Source organism: Phyllobates terribilis, unplaced genomic scaffold (genome assembly GCF_046119375.1).
Source record: "Phyllobates terribilis strain yellow unplaced genomic scaffold, ASM4611937v1 Scaffold_416__1_contigs__length_1633014, whole genome shotgun sequence".
Taxonomy (NCBI): domain Eukaryota; kingdom Metazoa; phylum Chordata; class Amphibia; order Anura; family Dendrobatidae; genus Phyllobates; species Phyllobates terribilis.
The window spans coordinates 1,613,856-1,633,015 of record NW_027363176.1 but is presented as its reverse complement, the minus strand read 5'-3'; the positions used below and the strand labels follow the sequence as shown (position 1 = coordinate 1,633,015).

General features: G+C 45.3%; 14 non-coding genes and 1 pseudogene across 14 annotated transcripts; all 15 read right to left on the bottom strand.

Moving 5' to 3' along the window:
- Window positions 1–425: 425 nt before the first annotated feature.
- On the bottom strand, window positions 426–616 carry LOC141226927 (U2 spliceosomal RNA). The gene has a single exon (XR_012294042.1). It is a non-coding gene; the product is annotated as a U2 spliceosomal RNA (small nuclear RNA).
- A 1,115-nt stretch (window positions 617–1,731) lies between these two features.
- On the bottom strand, window positions 1,732–1,922 carry LOC141226926 (U2 spliceosomal RNA). The gene has a single exon (XR_012294041.1). It is a non-coding gene; the product is annotated as a U2 spliceosomal RNA (small nuclear RNA).
- A 1,115-nt stretch (window positions 1,923–3,037) lies between these two features.
- On the bottom strand, window positions 3,038–3,228 carry LOC141226925 (U2 spliceosomal RNA). The gene has a single exon (XR_012294040.1). It is a non-coding gene; the product is annotated as a U2 spliceosomal RNA (small nuclear RNA).
- A 1,115-nt stretch (window positions 3,229–4,343) lies between these two features.
- LOC141226923 (U2 spliceosomal RNA) lies at window positions 4,344–4,534 on the bottom strand. Its single transcript, XR_012294039.1, has one exon. It is a non-coding gene; the product is annotated as a U2 spliceosomal RNA (small nuclear RNA).
- A 1,115-nt stretch (window positions 4,535–5,649) lies between these two features.
- LOC141226922 (U2 spliceosomal RNA) lies at window positions 5,650–5,840 on the bottom strand. Its single transcript, XR_012294038.1, has one exon. It is a non-coding gene; the product is annotated as a U2 spliceosomal RNA (small nuclear RNA).
- A 1,115-nt stretch (window positions 5,841–6,955) lies between these two features.
- LOC141226944 (U2 spliceosomal RNA) lies at window positions 6,956–7,146 on the bottom strand. Its single transcript, XR_012294057.1, has one exon. It is a non-coding gene; the product is annotated as a U2 spliceosomal RNA (small nuclear RNA).
- A 1,115-nt stretch (window positions 7,147–8,261) lies between these two features.
- Window positions 8,262–8,452, bottom strand: LOC141226921 (U2 spliceosomal RNA). The gene has a single exon (XR_012294037.1). It is a non-coding gene; the product is annotated as a U2 spliceosomal RNA (small nuclear RNA).
- A 1,115-nt stretch (window positions 8,453–9,567) lies between these two features.
- Window positions 9,568–9,758, bottom strand: LOC141226942 (U2 spliceosomal RNA). Its single transcript, XR_012294055.1, has one exon. It is a non-coding gene; the product is annotated as a U2 spliceosomal RNA (small nuclear RNA).
- Window positions 9,759–10,873: 1,115 nt separating this feature from the next.
- Window positions 10,874–11,064, bottom strand: LOC141226920 (U2 spliceosomal RNA). Its single transcript, XR_012294036.1, has one exon. It is a non-coding gene; the product is annotated as a U2 spliceosomal RNA (small nuclear RNA).
- Window positions 11,065–12,179: 1,115 nt separating this feature from the next.
- On the bottom strand, window positions 12,180–12,370 carry LOC141226975 (U2 spliceosomal RNA). The gene has a single exon (XR_012294088.1). It is a non-coding gene; the product is annotated as a U2 spliceosomal RNA (small nuclear RNA).
- A 1,115-nt stretch (window positions 12,371–13,485) lies between these two features.
- LOC141227278 (U2 spliceosomal RNA) lies at window positions 13,486–13,669 on the bottom strand. Its single transcript, XR_012294347.1, has one exon. It is a non-coding gene; the product is annotated as a U2 spliceosomal RNA (small nuclear RNA).
- A 799-nt stretch (window positions 13,670–14,468) lies between these two features.
- On the bottom strand, window positions 14,469–14,560 carry LOC141227352 (U2 spliceosomal RNA; annotated as a pseudogene).
- Window positions 14,561–15,675: 1,115 nt separating this feature from the next.
- LOC141226919 (U2 spliceosomal RNA) lies at window positions 15,676–15,866 on the bottom strand. Its single transcript, XR_012294035.1, has one exon. It is a non-coding gene; the product is annotated as a U2 spliceosomal RNA (small nuclear RNA).
- A 1,115-nt stretch (window positions 15,867–16,981) lies between these two features.
- LOC141226917 (U2 spliceosomal RNA) lies at window positions 16,982–17,172 on the bottom strand. Its single transcript, XR_012294033.1, has one exon. It is a non-coding gene; the product is annotated as a U2 spliceosomal RNA (small nuclear RNA).
- A 1,115-nt stretch (window positions 17,173–18,287) lies between these two features.
- Window positions 18,288–18,478, bottom strand: LOC141226916 (U2 spliceosomal RNA). The gene has a single exon (XR_012294032.1). It is a non-coding gene; the product is annotated as a U2 spliceosomal RNA (small nuclear RNA).
- Window positions 18,479–19,160: the final 682 nt, after the last annotated feature.

Here is a 19,160-nt window from a genome sequence, read left to right as displayed (position 1 = left end):
CATACCTGTTAGCTCAGGTGAGTTTAAAAGGCTGCTGTTGATAACAAGGGCATTTGCTAAATAGATGGTGTGTGTGCAACAATATACTGAAAGGTCAATTATATTGTGCAGCTTATCTCACCACCTGTAGTTATTTAGGTGAAAGCTCCAAAATGCTTGCCTAATATGTCTGTTTATCCAAAAGGAAGTAAAAAGGGAGAGCTAGAAAGATAGCATTGCATCACATTACATGGCAATGCAATGCACAGTTGCTGAAGTTGAACCAAAATGAGCTTGTAATCTGGCTTCTGCAACTTTGAACATGAAAAATCCAATGAGGAGAAGAAAAGCAAAGCCAAAGAGTCCATCCCAAAATCCGACAAACAAGCAAAATGAACAAAAAACATTGAATTCAATTCTTTCTGATTTTAGAAACTGCATTAAAGAAGGGGTGCACCGGTCCTGGAGATACTGCAATACCAGGTCAATGCGTGGAGTGGACAGAGCAAGCTCTTTTTCCATCTCCCTGTTCTAAAAATCCATTTAATATATGGTCCCCAGATAGGGGACGTATCAGATATTAAACTGATAAGAACAGATACTACACTTGATCTTAGCCAAAAGGCCGAGAAGCGATAACCAGAATTGGTTTCAAACTACGGAGCCACCCAAGGATCCTGAAAAGTCCATTTGTGGAGATGAGCTCCTGGACTCCCGTTAAGAAGACATGTTGTCAACCTCTAGATCCCTTACATGCCTGCACTTTTCGGCTTGCTGCTGCTGCAATCCACGCGTTTTAGATCTGCATAACTCCACCTCTTTAAACACAGCACCTTCACCCCCTGCTGTTCCCACCTGCCTCAACACCGTTGGAAGGGAGGAGAACCAATTAAGGCGGGGGGTGGGGTGGAACGAGCAGCTGTCTACCCTTAGCAGGAGGGCTCCTGATTACATACCTCTCCTGCTGCTGCTGCTGCTGGCTGTCCAGCAGCAGACTGAAGGTGGCTGCTGCTGTGCACAGGTATATAAAGGCTCAGAGCCTATTATGACACGCGCAGCCAGCGTTCCATTGCCACATTCCATCTACTGCAGGCAGGATACCTGGCTGGCTGAATGTCGCTGAGAAGCTCACAGAGACCGCCATAAGCTACAGTTTAACAGAATGCCACAGACTAATCAACCAAACTTTTTGGGTTGGGTTCTCTTTTATAGTCTGCAGGCATTAAATGAAAGAAGTCAGTGTTCCAGCATAGGGAGACAACGTTTCAGAAAAGGCATTGTAGCAAACCAAAAAAGAAATTTTAAGCGCAGCAGAGTAACCAGCGCACATACCTGTTAGCTCAGGTGAGTTTAAAAGGCTGCTGTTGATAACAAGGGCATTTGCTAAATAGATGGTGTGTGTGCAACAATATACTGAAAGGTCAATTATATTGTGCAGCTTATCTCACCACCTGTAGTTATTTAGGTGAAAGCTCCAAAATGCTTGCCTAATATGTCTGTTTATCCAAAAGGAAGTAAAAAGGGAGAGCTAGAAAGACAGCATTGCATCACATTACATGGCAATGCAATGCACAGTTGCTGAAGTTGAACCAAAATGAGCTTGTAATCTGGCTTCTGCAACTTTGAACATGAAAAATCCAATGAGGAGAAGAAAAGCAAAGCCAAAGAGTCCATCCCAAAATCCGACAAACAAGCAACATGAACAAAAAACATTGAATTCAATTCTTTCTGATTTTAGAAACTGCATTAAAGAAGGGGTGCACCGGTCCTGGAGATACTGCAATACCAGGTCAATGCGTGGAGTGGACAGAGCAAGCTCTTTTTCCATCTCCCTGTTCTAAAAATCCATTTAATATATGGTCCCCAGATAGGGGACGTATCAGATATTAAACTGATAAGAACAGATACTACACTTGATCTTAGCCAAAAGGCCGAGAAGCGATAACCAGAATTGGTTTCAAACTACGGAGCCACCCAAGGATCCTGAAAAGTCCATTTGTGGAGATGAGCTCCTGGACTCCCGTTAAGAAGACATGTTGTCAACCTCTAGATCCCTTACATGCCTGCACTTTTCGGCTTGCTGCTGCTGCAATCCACGCGTTTTAGATCTGCATAACTCCACCTCTTTAAACACAGCACCTTCACCCCCTGCTGTTCCCACCCGCCTCAACACCGTTGGAAGGGAGGAGAACCAATTAAGGCGGGGGGTGGGGTGGAACGAGCAGCTGTCTACCCTTAGCAGGAGGGCTCCTGATTACATACCTCTCCTGCTGCTGCTGCTGCTGGCTGTCCAGCAGCAGACTGAAGGTGGCTGCTGCTGTGCACAGGTATATAAAGGCTCAGAGCCTATTATGACACGCGCAGCCAGCGTTCCATTGCCACATTCCATCTACTGCAGGCAGGATACCTGGCTGGCTGAATGTCGCTGAGAAGCTCACAGAGACCGCCATAAGCTACAGTTTAACAGAATGCCACAGACTAATCAACCAAACTTTTTGGGTTGGGTTCTCTTTTATAGTCTGCAGGCATTAAATGAAAGAAGTCAGTGTTCCAGCAGAGGGAGACAATGTTTCAGAAAAGGCATTGTAGCAAACCAAAAAAGAAATTTTAAGCGCAGCAGAGTAACCAGCGCACATACCTGTTAGCTCAGGTGAGTTTAAAAGGCTGCTGTTGATAACAAGGGCATTTGCTAAATAGATGGTGTGTGTGCAACAATATACTGAAAGGTCAATTATATTGTGCAGCTTATCTCACCACCTGTAGTTATTTAGGTGAAAGCTCCAAAATGCTTGCCTAATATGTCTGTTTATCCAAAAGGAAGTAAAAAGGGAGAGCTAGAAAGATAGCATTGCATCACATTACATGGCAATGCAATGCACAGTTGCTGAAGTTGAACCAAAATGAGCTTGTAATCTGGCTTCTGCAACTTTGAACATGAAAAATCCAATGAGGAGAAGAAAAGCAAAGCCAAAGAGTCCATCCCAAAATCTGACAAACAAGCAAAATGAACAAAAAACATTGAATTCAATTCTTTCTGATTTTAGAAACTGCATTAAAGAAGGGGTGCACCGGTCCTGGAGATACTGCAATACCAGGTCAATGCGTGGAGTGGACAGAGCAAGCTCTTTTTCCATCTCCCTGTTCTAAAAATCCATTTAATATATGGTCCCCAGATAGGGGACGTATCAGATATTAAACTGATAAGAACAGATACTACACTTGATCTTAGCCAAAAGGCCGAGAAGCGATAACCAGAATTGGTTTCAAACTACGGAGCCACCCAAGGATCCTGAAAAGTCCATTTGTGGAGATGAGCTCCTGGACTCCCGTTAAGAAGACATGTTGTCAACCTCTAGATCCCTTACATGCCTGCACTTTTCGGCTTGCTGCTGCTGCAATCCACGCGTTTTAGATCTGCATAACTCCACCTCTTTAAACACAGCACCTTCACCCCCTGCTGTTCCCACCCGCCTCAACACCGTTGGAAGGGAGGAGAACCAATTAAGGCGGGGGGTGGGGTGGAACGAGCAGCTGTCTACCCTTAGCAGGAGGGCTCCTGATTACATACCTCTCCTGCTGCTGCTGCTGCTGGCTGTCCAGCAGCAGACTGAAGGTGGCTGCTGCTGTGCACAGGTATATAAAGGCTCAGAGCCTATTATGACACGCGCAGCCAGCGTTCCATTGCCACATTCCATCTACTGCAGGCAGGATACCTGGCTGGCTGAATGTCGCTGAGAAGCTCACAGAGACCGCCATAAGCAACAGTTTAACAGAATGCCACAGACTAATCAACCAAACTTTTTGGGTTGGGTTCTCTTTTATAGTCTGCAGGCATTAAATGAAAGAAGTCAGTGTTCCAGCATAGGGAGACAACGTTTCAGAAAAGGCATTGTAGCAAACCAAAAAAGAAATTTTAAGCGCAGCAGAGTAACCAGCGCACATACCTGTTAGCTCAGGTGAGTTTAAAAGGCTGCTGTTGATAACAAGGGCATTTGCTAAATAGATGGTGTGTGTGCAACAATATACTGAAAGGTCAATTATATTGTGCAGCTTATCTCACCACCTGTAGTTATTTAGGTGAAAGCTCCAAAATGCTTGCCTAATATGTCTGTTTATCCAAAAGGAAGTAAAAAGGGAGAGCTAGAAAGACAGCATTGCATCACATTACATGGCAATGCAATGCACAGTTGCTGAAGTTGAACCAAAATGAGCTTGTAATCTGGCTTCTGCAACTTTGAACATGAAAAATCCAATGAGGAGAAGAAAAGCAAAGCCAAAGAGTCCATCCCAAAATCCGACAAACAAGCAACATGAACAAAAAACATTGAATTCAATTCTTTCTGATTTTAGAAACTGCATTAAAGAAGGGGTGCACCGGTCCTGGAGATACTGCAATACCAGGTCAATGCGTGGAGTGGACAGAGCAAGCTCTTTTTCCATCTCCCTGTTCTAAAAATCCATTTAATATATGGTCCCCAGATAGGGGACGTATCAGATATTAAACTGATAAGAACAGATACTACACTTGATCTTAGCCAAAAGGCCGAGAAGCGATAACCAGAATTGGTTTCAAACTACGGAGCCACCCAAGGATCCTGAAAAGTCCATTTGTGGAGATGAGCTCCTGGACTCCCGTTAAGAAGACATGTTGTCAACCTCTAGATCCCTTACATGCCTGCACTTTTCGGCTTGCTGCTGCTGCAATCCACGCGTTTTAGATCTGCATAACTCCACCTCTTTAAACACAGCACCTTCACCCCCTGCTGTTCCCACCCGCCTCAACACCGTTGGAAGGGAGGAGAACCAATTAAGGCGGGGGGTGGGGTGGAACGAGCAGCTGTCTACCCTTAGCAGGAGGGCTCCTGATTACATACCTCTCCTGCTGCTGCTGCTGCTGGCTGTCCAGCAGCAGACTGAAGGTGGCTGCTGCTGTGCACAGGTATATAAAGGCTCAGAGCCTATTATGACACGCGCAGCCAGCGTTCCATTGCCACATTCCATCTACTGCAGGCAGGATACCTGGCTGGCTGAATGTCGCTGAGAAGCTCACAGAGACCGCCATAAGCTACAGTTTAACAGAATGCCACAGACTAATCAACCAAACTTTTTGGGTTGGGTTCTCTTTTATAGTCTGCAGGCATTAAATGAAAGAAGTCAGTGTTCCAGCAGAGGGAGACAATGTTTCAGAAAAGGCATTGTAGCAAACCAAAAAAGAAATTTTAAGCGCAGCAGAGTAACCAGCGCACATACCTGTTAGCTCAGGTGAGTTTAAAAGGCTGCTGTTGATAACAAGGGCATTTGCTAAATAGATGGTGTGTGTGCAACAATATACTGAAAGGTCAATTATATTGTGCAGCTTATCTCACCACCTGTAGTTATTTAGGTGAAAGCTCCAAAATGCTTGCCTAATATGTCTGTTTATCCAAAAGGAAGTAAAAAGGGAGAGCTAGAAAGATAGCATTGCATCACATTACATGGCAATGCAATGCACAGTTGCTGAAGTTGAACCAAAATGAGCTTGTAATCTGGCTTCTGCAACTTTGAACATGAAAAATCCAATGAGGAGAAGAAAAGCAAAGCCAAAGAGTCCATCCCAAAATCTGACAAACAAGCAAAATGAACAAAAAACATTGAATTCAATTCTTTCTGATTTTAGAAACTGCATTAAAGAAGGGGTGCACCGGTCCTGGAGATACTGCAATACCAGGTCAATGCGTGGAGTGGACAGAGCAAGCTCTTTTTCCATCTCCCTGTTCTAAAAATCCATTTAATATATGGTCCCCAGATAGGGGACGTATCAGATATTAAACTGATAAGAACAGATACTACACTTGATCTTAGCCAAAAGGCCGAGAAGCGATAACCAGAATTGGTTTCAAACTACGGAGCCACCCAAGGATCCTGAAAAGTCCATTTGTGGAGATGAGCTCCTGGACTCCCGTTAAGAAGACATGTTGTCAACCTCTAGATCCCTTACATGCCTGCACTTTTCGGCTTGCTGCTGCTGCAATCCACGCGTTTTAGATCTGCATAACTCCACCTCTTTAAACACAGCACCTTCACCCCCTGCTGTTCCCACCCGCCTCAACACCGTTGGAAGGGAGGAGAACCAATTAAGGCGGGGGGTGGGGTGGAACGAGCAGCTGTCTACCCTTAGCAGGAGGGCTCCTGATTACATACCTCTCCTGCTGCTGCTGCTGCTGGCTGTCCAGCAGCAGACTGAAGGTGGCTGCTGCTGTGCACAGGTATATAAAGGCTCAGAGCCTATTATGACACGCGCAGCCAGCGTTCCATTGCCACATTCCATCTACTGCAGGCAGGATACCTGGCTGGCTGAATGTCGCTGAGAAGCTCACAGAGACCGCCATAAGCAACAGTTTAACAGAATGCCACAGACTAATCAACCAAACTTTTTGGGTTGGGTTCTCTTTTATAGTCTGCAGGCATTAAATGAAAGAAGTCAGTGTTCCAGCAGAGGGAGACAACGTTTCAGAAAAGGCATTGTAGCAAACCAAAAAAGAAATTTTAAGCGCAGCAGAGTAACCAGCGCACATACCTGTTAGCTCAGGTGAGTTTAAAAGGCTGCTGTTGATAACAAGGGCATTTGCTAAATAGATGGTGTGTGTGCAACAATATACTGAAAGGTCAATTATATTGTGCAGCTTATCTCACCACCTGTAGTTATTTAGGTGAAAGCTCCAAAATGCTTGCCTAATATGTCTGTTTATCCAAAAGGAAGTAAAAAGGGAGAGCTAGAAAGATAGCATTGCATCACATTACATGGCAATGCAATGCACAGTTGCTGAAGTTGAACCAAAATGAGCTTGTAATCTGGCTTCTGCAACTTTGAACATGAAAAGTCTAATGAGGAGAAGAAAAGCAAAGCCAAAGAGTCCATCCCAAAATCCGACAAACAAGCAAAATGAACAAAAAACATTGAATTCAATTCTTTCTGATTTTAGAAACTGCATTAAAGAAGGGGTGCACCGGTCCTGGAGATACTGCAATACCAGGTCAATGCGTGGAGTGGACAGAGCAAGCTCTTTTACCATCTCCCTGTTCTAAAAATCCATTTAATATATGGTCCCCAGATAGGGGACGTATCAGATATTAAACTGATAAGAACAGATACTACACTTGATCTTAGCCAAAAGGCCGAGAAGCGATAACCAGAATTGGTTTCAAACTACGGAGCCACCCAAGGATCCTGAAAAGTCCATTTGTGGAGATGAGCTCCTGGACTCCCGTTAAGAAGACATGTTGTCAACCTCTAGATCCCTTACATGCCTGCACTTTTCGGCTTGCTGCTGCTGCAATCCACGCATTTTAGATCTGCATAACTCCACCTCTTTAAACACAGCACCTTCACCCCCTGCTGTTCCCACCCGCCTCAACACCGTTGGAAGGGAGGAGAACCAATTAAGGCGGGGGGTGGGGTGGAACGAGCAGCTGTCTACCCTTAGCAGGAGGGCTCCTGATTACATACCTCTCCTGCTGCTGCTGCTGCTGGCTGTCCAGCAGCAGACTGAAGGTGGCTGCTGCTGTGCACAGGTATATAAAGGCTCAGAGCCTATTATGACACGCGCAGCCAGCGTTCCATTGCCACATTCCATCTACTGCAGGCAGGATACCTGGCTGGCTGAATGTCGCTGAGAAGCTCACAGAGACCGCCATAAGCAACAGTTTAACAGAATGCCACAGACTAATCAACCAAACTTTTTGGGTTGGGTTCTCTTTTATAGTCTGCAGGCATTAAATGAAAGAAGTCAGTGTTCCAGCAGAGGGAGACAACGTTTCAGAAAAGGCATTGTAGCAAACCAAAAAAGAAATTTTAAGCGCAGCAGAGTAACCAGCGCACATACCTGTTAGCTCAGGTGAGTTTAAAAGGCTGCTGTTGATAACAAGGGCATTTGCTAAATAGATGGTGTGTGTGCAACAATATACTGAAAGGTCAATTATATTGTGCAGCTTATCTCACCACCTGTAGTTATTTAGGTGAAAGCTCCAAAATGCTTGCCTAATATGTCTGTTTATCCAAAAGGAAGTAAAAAGGGAGAGCTAGAAAGATAGCATTGCATCACATTACATGGCAATGCAATGCACAGTTGCTGAAGTTGAACCAAAATGAGCTTGTAATCTGGCTTCTGCAACTTTGAACATGAAAAATCCAATGAGGAGAAGAAAAGCAAAGCCAAAGAGTCCATCCCAAAATCCGACAAACAAGCAAAATGAACAAAAAACATTGAATTCAATTCTTTCTGATTTTAGAAACTGCATTAAAGAAGGGGTGCACCGGTCCTGGAGATACTGCAATACCAGGTCAATGCGTGGAGTGGACAGAGCAAGCTCTTTTTCCATCTCCCTGTTCTAAAAATCCATTTAATATATGGTCCCCAGATAGGGGACGTATCAGATATTAAACTGATAAGAACAGATACTACACTTGATCTTAGCCAAAAGGCCGAGAAGCGATAACCAGAATTGGTTTCAAACTACGGAGCCACCCAAGGATCCTGAAAAGTCCATTTGTGGAGATGAGCTCCTGGACTCCCGTTAAGAAGACATGTTGTCAACCTCTAGATCCCTTACATGCCTGCACTTTTCGGCTTGCTGCTGCTGCAATCCACGCGTTTTAGATCTGCATAACTCCACCTCTTTAAACACAGCACCTTCACCCCCTGCTGTTCCCACCCGCCTCAACACCGTTGGAAGGGAGGAGAACCAATTAAGGCGGGGGGTGGGGTGGAACGAGCAGCTGTCTACCCTTAGCAGGAGGGCTCCTGATTACATACCTCTCCTGCTGCTGCTGCTGCTGGCTGTCCAGCAGCAGACTGAAGGTGGCTGCTGCTGTGCACAGGTATATAAAGGCTCAGAGCCTATTATGACACGCGCAGCCAGCGTTCCATTGCCACATTCCATCTACTGCAGGCAGGATACCTGGCTGGCTGAATGTCGCTGAGAAGCTCACAGAGACCGCCATAAGCAACAGTTTAACAGAATGCCACAGACTAATCAACCAAACTTTTTGGGTTGGGTTCTCTTTTATAGTCTGCAGGCATTAAATGAAAGAAGTCAGTGTTCCAGCAGAGGGAGACAACGTTTCAGAAAAGGCATTGTAGCAAACCAAAAAAGAAATTTTAAGCGCAGCAGAGTAACCAGCGCACATACCTGTTAGCTCAGGTGAGTTTAAAAGGCTGCTGTTGATAACAAGGGCATTTGCTAAATAGATGGTGTGTGTGCAACAATATACTGAAAGGTCAATTATATTGTGCAGCTTATCTCACCACCTGTAGTTATTTAGGTGAAAGCTCCAAAATGCTTGCCTAATATGTCTGTTTATCCAAAAGGAAGTAAAAAGGGAGAGCTAGAAAGATAGCATTGCATCACATTACATGGCAATGCAATGCACAGTTGCTGAAGTTGAACCAAAATGAGCTTGTAATCTGGCTTCTGCAACTTTGAACATGAAAAGTCTAATGAGGAGAAGAAAAGCAAAGCCAAAGAGTCCATCCCAAAATCCGACAAACAAGCAAAATGAACAAAAAACATTGAATTCAATTCTTTCTGATTTTAGAAACTGCATTAAAGAAGGGGTGCACCGGTCCTGGAGATACTGCAATACCAGGTCAATGCGTGGAGTGGACAGAGCAAGCTCTTTTACCATCTCCCTGTTCTAAAAATCCATTTAATATATGGTCCCCAGATAGGGGACGTATCAGATATTAAACTGATAAGAACAGATACTACACTTGATCTTAGCCAAAAGGCCGAGAAGCGATAACCAGAATTGGTTTCAAACTACGGAGCCACCCAAGGATCCTGAAAAGTCCATTTGTGGAGATGAGCTCCTGGACTCCCGTTAAGAAGACATGTTGTCAACCTCTAGATCCCTTACATGCCTGCACTTTTCGGCTTGCTGCTGCTGCAATCCACGCATTTTAGATCTGCATAACTCCACCTCTTTAAACACAGCACCTTCACCCCCTGCTGTTCCCACCCGCCTCAACACCGTTGGAAGGGAGGAGAACCAATTAAGGCGGGGGGTGGGGTGGAACGAGCAGCTGTCTACCCTTAGCAGGAGGGCTCCTGATTACATACCTCTCCTGCTGCTGCTGCTGCTGGCTGTCCAGCAGCAGACTGAAGGTGGCTGCTGCTGTGCACAGGTATATAAAGGCTCAGAGCCTATTATGACACGCGCAGCCAGCGTTCCATTGCCACATTCCATCTACTGCAGGCAGGATACCTGGCTGGCTGAATGTCGCTGAGAAGCTCACAGAGACCGCCATAAGCAACAGTTTAACAGAATGCCACAGACTAATCAACCAAACTTTTTGGGTTGGGTTCTCTTTTATAGTCTGCAGGCATTAAATGAAAGAAGTCAGTGTTCCAGCAGAGGGAGACAACGTTTCAGAAAAGGCATTGTAGCAAACCAAAAAAGAAATTTTAAGCGCAGCAGAGTAACCAGCGCACATACCTGTTAGCTCAGGTGAGTTTAAAAGGCTGCTGTTGATAACAAGGGCATTTGCTAAATAGATGGTGTGTGTGCAACAATATACTGAAAGGTCAATTATATTGTGCAGCTTATCTCACCACCTGTAGTTATTTAGGTGAAAGCTCCAAAATGCTTGCCTAATATGTCTGTTTATCCAAAAGGAAGTAAAAAGGGAGAGCTAGAAAGATAGCATTGCATCACATTACATGGCAATGCAATGCACAGTTGCTGAAGTTGAACCAAAATGAGCTTGTAATCTGGCTTCTGCAACTTTGAACATGAAAAATCCAATGAGGAGAAGAAAAGCAAAGCCAAAGAGTCCATCCCAAAATCCGACAAACAAGCAAAATGAACAAAAAACATTGAATTCAATTCTTTCTGATTTTAGAAACTGCATTAAAGAAGGGGTGCACCGGTCCTGGAGATACTGCAATACCAGGTCAATGCGTGGAGTGGACAGAGCAAGCTCTTTTTCCATCTCCCTGTTCTAAAAATCCATTTAATATATGGTCCCCAGATAGGGGACGTATCAGATATTAAACTGATAAGAACAGATACTACACTTGATCTTAGCCAAAAGGCCGAGAAGCGATAACCAGAATTGGTTTCAAACTACGGAGCCACCCAAGGATCCTGAAAAGTCCATTTGTGGAGATGAGCTCCTGGACTCCCGTTAAGAAGACATGTTGTCAACCTCTAGATCCCTTACATGCCTGCACTTTTCGGCTTGCTGCTGCTGCAATCCACGCGTTTTAGATCTGCATAACTCCACCTCTTTAAACACAGCACCTTCACCCCCTGCTGTTCCCACCCGCCTCAACACCGTTGGAAGGGAGGAGAACCAATTAAGGCGGGGGGTGGGGTGGAACGAGCAGCTGTCTACCCTTAGCAGGAGGGCTCCTGATTACATACCTCTCCTGCTGCTGCTGCTGCTGGCTGTCCAGCAGCAGACTGAAGGTGGCTGCTGCTGTGCACAGGTATATAAAGGCTCAGAGCCTATTATGACACGCGCAGCCAGCGTTCCATTGCCACATTCCATCTACTGCAGGCAGGATACCTGGCTGGCTGAATGTCGCTGAGAAGCTCACAGAGACCGCCATAAGCAACAGTTTAACAGAATGCCACAGACTAATCAACCAAACTTTTTGGGTTGGGTTCTCTTTTATAGTCTGCAGGCATTAAATGAAAGAAGTCAGTGTTCCAGCAGAGGGAGACAACGTTTCAGAAAAGGCATTGTAGCAAACCAAAAAAGAAATTTTAAGCGCAGCAGAGTAACCAGCGCACATACCTGTTAGCTCAGGTGAGTTTAAAAGGCTGCTGTTGATAACAAGGGCATTTGCTAAATAGATGGTGTGTGTGCAACAATATACTGAAAGGTCAATTATATTGTGCAGCTTATCTCACCACCTGTAGTTATTTAGGTGAAAGCTCCAAAATGCTTGCCTAATATGTCTGTTTATCCAAAAGGAAGTAAAAAGGGAGAGCTAGAAAGATAGCATTGCATCACATTACATGGCAATGCAATGCACAGTTGCTGAAGTTGAACCAAAATGAGCTTGTAATCTGGCTTCTGCAACTTTGAACATGAAAAGTCCAATGAGGAGAAGAAAAGCAAAGCCAAAGAGTCCATCCCAAAATCCGACAAACAAGCAAAATGAACAAAAAACATTGAATTCAATTCTTTCTGATTTTAGAAACTGCATTAAAGAAGGGGTGCACCGGTCCTGGAGATACTGCAATACCAGGTCAATGCGTGGAGTGGACAGAGCAAGCTCTTTTTCCATCTCCCTGTTCTAAAAATCCATTTAATATATGGTCCCCAGATAGGGAACGTATCAGATATTAAACTGATAAGAACAGATACTACACTTGATCTTAGCCAAAAGGCCGAGAAGCGATAACCAGAATTGGTTTCAAACTACGGAGCCACCCAAGGATCCTGAAAAGTCCATTTGTGGAGATGAGCTCCTGGACTCCCGTTAAGAAGACATGTTGTCAACCTCTAGATCCCTTACATGCCTGCACTTTTCGGCTTGCTGCTGCTGCAATCCACGCATTTTAGATCTGCATAACTCCACCTCTTTAAACACAGCACCTTCACCCCCTGCTGTTCCCACCCGCCTCAACACCGTTGGAAGGGAGGAGAACCAATTAAGGCGGGGGGTGGGGTGGAACGAGCAGCTGTCTACCCTTAGCAGGAGGGCTCCTGATTACATACCTCTCCTGCTGCTGCTGCTGCTGGCTGTCCAGCAGCAGACTGAAGGTGGCTGCTGCTGTGCACAGGTATATAAAGGCTCAGAGCCTATTATGACACGCGCAGCCAGCGTTCCATTGCCACATTCCATCTACTGCAGGCAGGATACCTGGCTGGCTGAATGTCGCTGAGAAGCTCACAGAGACCGCCATAAGCAACAGTTTAACAGAATGCCACAGACTAATCAACCAAACTTTTTGGGTTGGGTTCTCTTTTATAGTCTGCAGGCATTAAATGAAAGAAGTCAGTGTTCCAGCAGAGGGAGACAACGTTTCAGAAAAGGCATTGTAGCAAACCAAAAAAGAAATTTTAAGCGCAGCAGAGTAACCAGCGCACATACCTGTTAGCTCAGGTGAGTTTAAAAGGCTGCTGTTGATAACAAGGGCATTTGCTAAATAGATGGTGTGTGTGCAACAATATACTGAAAGGTCAATTATATTGTGCAGCTTATCTCACCACCTGTAGTTATTTAGGTGAAAGCTCCAAAATGCTTGCCTAATATGTCTGTTTATCCAAAAGGAAGTAAAAAGGGAGAGCTAGAAAGATAGCATTGCATCACATTACATGGCAATGCAATGCACAGTTGCTGAAGTTGAACCAAAATGAGCTTGTAATCTGGCTTCTGCAACTTTGAACATGAAAAATCCAGTGAGGAGAAGAAAAGCAAAGCCAAAGATTCCATCCCAAAATCCGACAAACAAGCAAAATGAACAAAAAACATTGAATTCAATTCTTTCTGATTTTAGAAACTGCATTAAAGAAGGGGTGCACCGGTCCTGGAGATACTGCAATACCAGGTCAATGCGTGGAGTGGACAGAGCAAGCTCTTTTTCCATCTCCCTGTTCTAAAAATCCATTTATTATATGGTCCCCAGATATGGGACGTATCAGATATTAAACTGATAAGAACAGATTTTTTTTTTTTTTTTTTTCGAAAGCCCGAATTCGTGTACAAAACCCGAGTGCGCTTAAAAAAGTGACAAGTGCCACAAAAAAAAGTGCACTAGGATGCTGGTCTTCTTGAAACCCTCTCCAAAAGGAGAAGGGTCCCCCAAACCATTCCCCGTCCCTCCGAGCCAGAAGGCCACAGCGAGGCACAGGGACAAATAGCCACCTCCAGCCGGAGCCAGAGGCGACCCAATCTTACCCCCAGCACCTGCCCGAGTTCTCACCCGAGCAAGGCACTGGGAGCCAAAGACTGTGCTCCCCTCCCGGAAGAGGGGAGCCAACAACGCTCTCCTCCCGAAAGAGGAGAGCCAGGGGGGTTCAGGGGGGAGCGGAACCTGATGGCCACACACTCCCCCCCTAGACCTGCCAAGAGAGGAACCCGTAAGGGAACCGCATCCCGACAAAATCCTAGTAAGGACGTGGACACACGTGAAAAAGTGGACACACAGTGACAAAAAAAAATTAAATAAATAGTGAAGGTTTCACAGTATAATACTGCCCGGACCTTCGACCGGGAATTGAAAAATTCCCCATCCTAAGGCCAGAAGGCCCGGAATAAGGGTGTGTGTGAAGAAAGAAATATTGAAGTGCTAGTGCAAATGTGCCATAAACTCAAGTGGGGTTCCCAATCCCAGTGAGTTAAGGCACCCCAGGGTCACCACTCCTGGGGCACTTCACACTTCGGGCTTTCGATCTTCCCCGGCCCAATGGCGTCGATCCTGGGGGGCCATGCTTTCCACCAGATGACTATATTAGCCACCTGGCGTACTAACAAGCGCCTAAACCCCAGTGTGCATAATGTATCAATCTACTAGGGCGGCCAACATCCAAAACCGCCTTTTCGAAAGATACTACACTTGATCTTAGCCAAAAGGCCGAGAAGCGATAACCAGAATTGGTTTCAAACTACGGAGCCACCCAAGGATCCTGAAAAGTCCATTTGTGGAGATGAGCTCCTGGACTCCCGTTAAGAAGACATGTTGTCAACCTCTAGATCCCTTACATGCCTGCACTTTTCGGCTTGCTGCTGCTGCAATCCACGCGTTTTAGATCTGCATAACTCCACCTCTTTAAACACAGCACCTTCACCCCCTGCTGTTCCCACCCGCCTCAACACCGTTGGAAGGGAGGAGAACCAATTAAGGCGGGGGGTGGGGTGGAACGAGCAGCTGTCTACCCTTAGCAGGAGGGCTCCTGATTACATACCTCTCCTGCTGCTGCTGCTGCTGGCTGTCCAGCAGCAGACTGAAGGTGGCTGCTGCTGTGCACAGCTACATAAAGGCTCAGAGCCTATTATGACACGCGCAGCCAGCGTTCCATTGCCACATTCCATCTACTGCAGGCAGGATACCTGGCTGGCTGAATGTCGCTGAGAAGCTCACAGAGACCGCCATAAGCAACAGTTTAACAGAATGCCACAGACTAATCAACCAAACTTTTTGGGTTGGGTTCTCTTTTATAGTCTGCAGGCATTAAATGAAAGAAGTCAGTGTTCCAGCAGAGGGAGACAACGTTTCAGAAAAGGCATTGTAGCAAACCAAAAAAGAAATTTTAAGCGCAGCAGAGTAACCAGCGCACATACCTGTTAGCTCAGGTGAGTTTAAAAGGCTGCTGTTGATAACAAGGGCATTTGCTAAATAGATGGTGTGTGTGCAACAATATACTGAAAGGTCAATTATATTGTGCAGCTTATCTCACCACCTGTAGTTATTTAGGTGAAAGCTCCAAAATGCTTGCCTAATATGTCTGTTTATCCAAAAGGAAGTAAAAAGGGAGAGCTAGAAAGATAGCATTGCATCACATTACATGGCAATGCAATGCACAGTTGCTGAAGTTGAACCAAAATGAGCTTGTAATCTGGCTTCTGCAACTTTGAACATGAAAAATCCAATGAGGAGAAGAAAAGCAAAGCCAAAGAGTCCATCCCAAAATCCGACAAACAAGCAAAATGAACAAAAAACATTGAATTCAATTCTTTCTGATTTTAGAAACTGCATTAAAGAAGGGGTGCACCGGTCCTGGAGATACTGCAATACCAGGTCAATGCGTGGAGTGGACAGAGCAAGCTCTTTTTCCATCTCCCTGTTCTAAAAATCCATTTAATATATGGTCCCCAGATAGGGGACGTATCAGATATTAAACTGATAAGAACAGATACTACACTTGATCTTAGCCAAAAGGCCGAGAAGCGATAACCAGAATTGGTTTCAAACTACGGAGCCACCCAAGGATCCTGAAAAGTCCATTTGTGGAGATGAGCTCCTGGACTCCCGTTAAGAAGACATGTTGTCAACCTCTAGATCCCTTACATGCCTGCACTTTTCAGCTTGCTGCTGCTGCAATCCACGCGTTTTAGATCTGCATAACTCCACCTCTTTAAACACAGCACCTTCACCCCCTGCTGTTCCCACCCGCCTCAACACCGTTGGAAGGGAGGAGAACCAATTAAGGCGGGGGGTGGGGTGGAACGAGCAGCTGTCTACCCTTAGCAGGAGGGCTCCTGATTACATACCTCTCCTGCTGCTGCTGCTGCTGGCTGTCCAGCAGCAGACTGAAGGTGGCTGCTGCTGTGCACAGGTATATAAAGGCTCAGAGCCTATTATGACACCCGCAGCCAGCGTTCCATTGCCACATTCCATCTACTGCAGGCAGGATACCTGGCTGGCTGAATGTCGCTGAGAAGCTCACAGAGACCGCCATAAGCAACAGTTTAACAGAATGCCACAGACTAATCAACCAAACTTTTTGGGTTGGGTTCTCTTTTATAGTCTGCAGGCATTAAATGAAAGAAGTCAGTGTTCCAGCAGAGGGAGACAACGTTTCAGAAAAGGCATTGTAGCAAACCAAAAAAGAAATTTTAAGCGCAGCAGAGTAACCAGCGCACATACCTGTTAGCTCAGGTGAGTTTAAAAGGCTGCTGTTGATAACAAGGGCATTTGCTAAATAGATGGTGTGTGTGCAACAATATACTGAAAGGTCAATTATATTGTGCAGCTTATCTCACCACCTGTAGTTATTTAGGTGAAAGCTCCAAAATGCTTGCCTAATATGTCTGTTTATCCAAAAGGAAGTAAAAAGGGAGAGCTAGAAAGATAGCATTGCATCACATTACATGGCAATGCAATGCACAGTTGCTGAAGTTGAACCAAAATGAGCTTGTAATCTGGCTTCTGCAACTTTGAACATGAAAAATCCAATGAGGAGAAGAAAAGCAAAGCCAAAGAGTCCATCCCAAAATCCGACAAACAAGCAAAATGAACAAAAAACATTGAATTCAATTCTTTCTGATTTTAGAAACTGCATTAAAGAAGGGGTGCACCGGTCCTGGAGATACTGCAATACCAGGTCAATGCGTGGAGTGGACAGAGCAAGCTCTTTTTCCATCTCCCTGTTCTAAAAATCCATTTAATATATGGTCCCCAGATAGGGGACGTATCAGATATTAAACTGATAAGAACAGATACTACACTTGATCTTAGCCAAAAGGCCGAGAAGCGATAACCAGAATTGGTTTCAAACTACGGAGCCACCCAAGGATCCTGAAAAGTCCATTTGTGGAGATGAGCTCCTGGACTCCCGTTAAGAAGACATGTTGTCAACCTCTAGATCCCTTACATGCCTGCACTTTTCGGCTTGCTGCTGCTGCAATCCACGCGTTTTAGATCTGCATAACTCCACCTCTTTAAACACAGCACCTTCACCCCCTGCTGTTCCCACCCGCCTCAACACCGTTGGAAGGGAGGAGAACCAATTAAGGCGGGGGGTGGAGTGGAACGAGCAGCTGTCTACCCTTAGCAGGAGGGCTCCTGATTACATACCTCTCCTGCTGCTGCTGCTGCTGGCTGTCCAGCAGCAGACTGAAGGTGGCTGCTGCTGTGCACAGGTATATAAAGGCTCAGAGCCTATTATGACACGCGCAGCCAGTGTTCCATTGCCACATTCCATCTACTGCAGGCAGGATACCTGGCTGGCTGAATGTCGCTGAGAAGCTCACAGAGACCGCCATAAGCAACAGTTTAACAGAATGCCACAGACTAATCAACCAAACTTTTTGGGTTGGGTTCTCTTTTATAGTCTGCAGGCATTAAATGAAAGAAGTCAGTGTTCCAGCAGAGGGAGACAACGTTTCAGAAAAGGCATTGTAGCAAACCAAAAAAGAAATTTTAAGCGCAGCAGAGTAACCAGCGCACATACCTGTTAGCTCAGGTGAGTTTAAAAGGCTGCTGTTGATAACAAGGGCATTTGCTAAATAGATGGTGTGTGTGCAACAATATACTGAAAGGTCAATTATATTGTGCAGCTTATCTCACCACCTGTAGTTATTTAGGTGAAAGCTCCAAAATGCTTGCCTAATATGTCTGTTTATCCAAAAGGAAGTAAAAAGGGAGAGCTAGAAAGATAGCATTGCATCACATTACATGGCAATGCAATGCACAGTTGCTGAAGTTGAACCAAAATGAGCTTGTAATCTGGCTTCTGCAACTTTGAACATGAAAAATCCAATGAGGAGAAGAAAAGCAAAGCCAAAGAGTCCATCCCAAAATCCGACAAACAAGCAAAATGAACAAAAAACATTGAATTCAATTCTTTCTGATTTTAGAAACTGCATTAAAGAAGGGGTGCACCGGTCCTGGAGATACTGCAATACCAGGTCAATGCGTGGAGTGGACAGAGCAAGCTCTTTTTCCATCTCCCTGTTCTAAAAATCCATTTAATATATGGTCCCCAGATAGGGGACGTATCAGATATTAAACTGATAAGAACAGATACTACACTTGATCTTAGCCAAAAGGCCGAGAAGCGATAACCAGAATTGGTTTCAAACTACGGAGCCACCCAAGGATCCTGAAAAGTCCATTTGTGGAGATGAGCTCCTGGACTCCCGTTAAGAAGACATGTTGTCAACCTCTAGATCCCTTACATGCCTGCACTTTTCGGCTTGCTGCTGCTGCAATCCACGCGTTTTAGATCTGCATAACTCCACCTCTTTAAACACAGCACCTTCACCCCCTGCTGTTCCCACCCGCCTCAACACCGTTGGAAGGGAGGAGAACCAATTAAGGCGGGGGGTGGGGTGGAACGAGCAGCTGTCTACCCTTAGCAGGAGGGCTCCTGATTACATACCTCTCCTGCTGCTGCTGCTGCTGGCTGTCCAGCAGCAGACTGAAGGTGGCTGCTGCTGTGCACAGGTATATAAAGGCTCAGAGCCTATTATGACACGCGCAGCCAGCGTTCCATTGCCACATTCCATCTACTGCAGGCAGGATACCTGGCTGGCTGAATGTCGCTGAGAAGCTCACAGAGACCGCCATAAGCAACAGTTTAACAGAATGCCACAGACTAATCAACCAAACTTTTTGGGTTGGGTTCTCTTTTATAGTCTGCAGGCATTAAATGAAAGAAGTCAGTGTTCCAGCAGAAGGAGACAACGTTTCAGAAAAGGCATTGTAGCAAACCAAAAAAGAAATTTTAAGCGCAGCAGAGTAA